The 5,042-nt window shown below is 31.2% G+C and overlaps 1 protein-coding gene across 1 annotated transcript in view; it reads right to left on the bottom strand.

Annotated features, from left to right (window-relative positions):
- The window catches only part of LOC117177666 (protein CIP2A homolog), a 97,055-nt gene that overhangs the window by 668 nt on the left and 91,345 nt on the right, over window positions 1–5,042 (bottom strand). The window lies entirely within an intron of this gene.

Below are 5,042 nucleotides of genomic sequence, written 5' to 3'. Positions count from 1 at the left end.
TTTTCAGTGAAGTTCCTACCGAAATGCAGTACCTAAACGTACTTTATTGTACTCTAATACATTTCCCAAAGTTTCAGCTCGATATTTTATTTACAAAAAAAATTCTTAAGTTCAAAAAAACATTCAGTGAACTGAAAAACTGTAGTCGGTAATATAGGTATTTAGCTGTGTCACATGCCCTTAAGGCGAATTTCAGATTTCAAATGCTTAAAAAATTAGATTAAATATATGTAAAGCTTAATAAATAGGTTTTATCGAATAAAGCGTACCTTTATAAAGGTAAATTACTTGTAAAATATACTATTAGAATGAATATTATAAGAAATTTGAAGTTATAAATACGAGAATGCATGGGTTATCGGCACTTCGATGTGTGAGTGATCGGCAATAGCATTTAGGAAAAAACATTTTTGCTGAGAAATGAAGCACACATCAGCTTACTATATGTAAAATGATGTCCATCTGCCGACAAACCCTGCATTGACGAGGACTGGCACATTTACCTTAATCGTTGTTTTGTAATTTTTTCAATGAAGTTTTCTGTGTGATAACTTGATTGCTCTGTCAACTAAGTTGAATATAACGTTCTTTTTTACTTTTGTTGGATAGTTTGAGAAGTAGTTAACCGTTCTTCCTGATAAATTTGACTTTTAGTACCAATTGGTAATAATCTCATTATTTACTTTCATGAGAAATGTATAACTAAGAAATTAATTTTATTGTTTTCTCCAAGTTAGAATGTAAAATGCAGATTTTTGTTACAAGAATTAAATTGATATGATATTTTTTAACACGTAAAATCGTTTTATTCACGTACAGATAATATATTTTGTTTTAATTTTGTTTCTAGTTTATTAAAAATGTAAAAGTACCCGGTAATAAGCGTAGAATCGAGAAAAATTAATATTTTCAGATTGTAGCTCAAAAGTGAAGATTATTCTATTATTTTGAATTCGCGATTTTTCCATCTGTCTAAAATGCCACCATAAGTATAAGATACCTCCTAAATTTATTCACTTCTATTTCCATAGCGGTCGCCACACAGTTTTCTATTCTCCCAAAGAGAACGTGTTTTCAAAATTTTTAATTCCTTCGAATTGTACCGGTAACACACCTCACAGAGATATTTTTTATTCCTCAGAAGTGGCCATATGTTGATTTTATTTAATTCCTTCTAATTAGTTCACAAAATATGTGAAATAAGTTGTTTTAATTCCTTCATGCGGAATATGAATTCTGAAATTTTAATTCTCACCAATTCAACTTTGCCCCTCTAGAGTTAAAATTATTTAAATTCACACATTTACATAAACTTCTTTGTTGCATTTTTTAAGACGTTTAAATAAATTATTAAAATATAAATAAATATAAATTTTAATGTTTTTCGAATTTATAAGTTATAAAAAGATTTAATAATGAAAAATAAGTTAAATAAATGCTTTCGTTAAATTTTACTAAGCCGATAGAGAGGAATAATTTGCACTTTTTCTGTTCCCATTGGGGGATTTTTAGACGGAGGAAAAATCGCGTATTCATCGGAATACAAATTCTTAATTTTTTCGAATTCAACGCTTATATTATCGGGTAAATGCTATTCTTTACTTGGAGGCTCAGGAACCTGACGGTCGGTATTTTTATTGTTGTATTAATAAGAGATAGACTAATCGCCAAAATAAATTAATATTTCGAATAAATAATACCCAACCCAGGAAACAAAAATCCATTCACTTGCATTTGAATGGGTTTTGTGGTTTTCTGAATTGCGTATCTGTCACTGGACTAACAGGTAGTCGCCCATAGGTTAGAGTGAGTTTTGAATGAGAAATCAACTTTTTGAATCGGTCACGTAATTTTTTTCTCGGACCCATTCAGTATCTATTATGAATCAGCATTAACCAATAAAAAAGCGATAGTTCCGATATAAAATTATTAATTTAAATAAAACAAATTCTATTGAAACCATTGTAAAAAGATAATTAGTTCTTTAAAGTTGCAATCTGCATATTCCACTCAGTTGAACTCAACCTGAGGTAACCTACAATTGGCAGATTCACGCTTATTGAAAATTGCTATGTGCGTATCGTATTTTTACCATTGGGTGTGATCTTTTAAAATCTCCATTTTATATTGAATCCCAACCCATTCATATGCACATTAATGAATCGTGGAATACTCGTAGGAATTATTTCAAGTTTGTCAGACTCATTCAACTCTATTCACTCAGCATTTTGACAAATGTGGAATGGCAGATTTAAAGCACCGCGCACAGGTGACCGATTAAAAATGTGGCCAACCGATTACATTTTCATTTTTTTAATCTGCAAATGACAGATACACAATTCAAACCGACTCGCTTCCTATTGGTTCTTTTTTCCTGGGAAGGACATTTTAAGGTATTTTTAGCAACAGAAAAAAGAAAGTTGTACGATTTAACAACTACAAGAATATTAATTTCTATAAAAAATAAGTTAATTTTAATATTCTTGCAATGGAAATTAGTGGATCACTTGCCTTGCGGATACATATTTATATGGCTGATTAAACGTTGATACATAATATTTCCTCTAACAGTCTGGCACAAGACGAACCTCATGACCGCTACGAAAATTCGCAACTGCTCTAACTATGCTGAAAAATCACCCGATTTACACACATACACACACATATATATATAACTTTTTTCATTAAGTTTTTGAGTAAAACATTCCAAATACTACTACTAATCTATAAGACAAAGTTTTCAAATAGTTCAATTGAAATATAAATAAAAATTTAGGAAAAATTTTATTTTATAATTATTTTGGATCCCCTATTTGTGGTTAAACTTTTGATACAATATTTCGGTGAATTTTAAGAAAATTTCAAGCATACATAACTCTTCACTTCGAGTTAGTATAATCTTTTAACAGTTGAAAAGAAGTGAAATCATGCATATGTGTTATAAAATAACGTATTATTGTTCGAGGAAATCGGAAAAAAGGTTTTCAGCTTTATTCTATTTATTTTTCTTCAAATTATCAACAAATTTGTGTTTTATGCTTTCGTCCTGGTTTCAACATGTACATATAACAAAGATCGCGATCCAACTATATCAAGTTGGAAAACATGATTTGGCGTAGAAACACTGAATCCCCATAGACAAATTGTTTCGCCTATATATAGGTAATTCGTGTGATTAACGTATTACCTTTCGTTTACTATTGAAAATGAGGGCAAAATCATACTAAACAAAATTATAACTACCTGAAGAAAAATCAATTGTAATAGAACCTGGGATCCTGATCCGAGCTAGTGTGTACGCTCATACCAAACATACAAAAGTTACAAATTATATTTCTGGAAAAGGAAGATTTGATAAAAAGTATAATTTATATACTTAGTAATGTTCATCAGTATCAGAAAGTAGAGTTTAGTCATTTTGGGTATCTTATTTTCCTTCAATTGTGTTGGTGTAACCCAGAAACCAACAAAATAATTATAATAGAGTTGAACATAATGTAAAAAATTTCGCGTTTTGGATATACTGTGATATGTCAGATTGAGCTCCCTAATATATAGTTCATCCGAGAATAACACCGTGTCGCAAGTGGGAGTAAATGGAACTGCGCGGGGTGCACGATGGTCACTCAGGCGTGAACAAACAACAGCGTTTAGATCCGGAGCAAAACCTCCTCGGCTTTTTTCTCCTGCTCACAGCCAGCAACAAAACCAGCACAGTCGAAGTGTTTCACTGTATTTTGATCGAGTGCAAAGTACGAGACACGTGATGAGAATAATACTTTCGATAAAGCCCAAGGGGGTCATTCATACATTACGTTACGCTTTTTGGACAATTTTGTGAGCCTTTTTTTCTCCTCTTAATGCTACTGTGACAATAGATAACAAAAGCACCGCGTCCCCATCCATTGTTAAGTAACTCGGTAACTTTTCGGTTTTTCAATATAAATACAACTTTTTCTACTGGGAATGGTGGTCGACCATTTTGCCATCTGGCGCCGAAAACTGGAACTAGAAAAAGTAGGTACAATTTGAAGTACAATCTGAAGTTTAAAACAATGATTGAATACTAAAAAAAAATCTTTACCAAAAAAAAATCGTTTTAGATAGAAATTCCATCTTCTAAAGTAAAAAAATACATTTTTGTAAAATAGGTATGAATAAAAAACAATAATTATTTCACTGCTTCGTGTAAGTTTCAATGCATTTAAGTTTGAATAAACTTTAATTAATGTATGTAGCGACAAATTTGATCCAGATTATGTAAATAATATGAATAATAGACGATTGGAATTGAAATACAAATTCTAACCTAACTTTTAGATCAGTTTTTTAAATAGTAAATATTTTATGTATAAATTAATAAAAATTTACTTTTAGTTCCTTCTTGCTTCAAAATAAGTCCATTTAAATTTCACTTTTATGCATAAATTAAAATGCATCTTTAAAATCGTACCTATTCTCTGTACTTCGTATTCTTGTAACCATGTGGCATATCGCAGTTTAACCATTCTCAATATGCGTTCAAAAAATATTGCTCGCAAGTTTGAGCGCGCCTAATGGGCACGCGACTGTTGGTTCTCGCGCTCGATAATATGTTTATCTCGCGCTTCGCGCTTTATAATGTATTTACCTTGCGCTACGCGCTCGATCTTTGTGCATAGACTTTTTAAAACTAAAGGTGAAAGCATCGACAATAGTCATTTGGTGATTGTGAATTCTCTGTTGTTAAAGCTTCTTCGGCTTTAAAGAACACATTCTCATCACATAGCTCCTGCTTCGCACTCGAGTTTATCCCTGAAATATTATATCATTCCCATAAATGTATATTATTATATTCATAACATGCATTGGTATTGAAAAAGATGCAGTTTCATTGTCCTGTTTAAAAAATGCGCATTCGGCAAATAAAAATTCGTTATTAAGCATTTTATTGCAACTTTTGTCGTTTTTCCATAAACTGAAAATAGTCATTCCCAATGTTTTTTTTATGATTTAAACTTTACACATACGGTCTACTGAGCAGCCTTACCGTTTTTTAACTT

Source organism: Belonocnema kinseyi, chromosome 8 (genome assembly GCF_010883055.1).
Source record: "Belonocnema kinseyi isolate 2016_QV_RU_SX_M_011 chromosome 8, B_treatae_v1, whole genome shotgun sequence".
NCBI lineage: Eukaryota > Metazoa > Arthropoda > Insecta > Hymenoptera > Cynipidae > Belonocnema > Belonocnema kinseyi.
The sequence above is the reverse complement of the archived record's forward strand: the minus strand, read 5'-3'. Positions and strand labels throughout refer to the sequence as shown.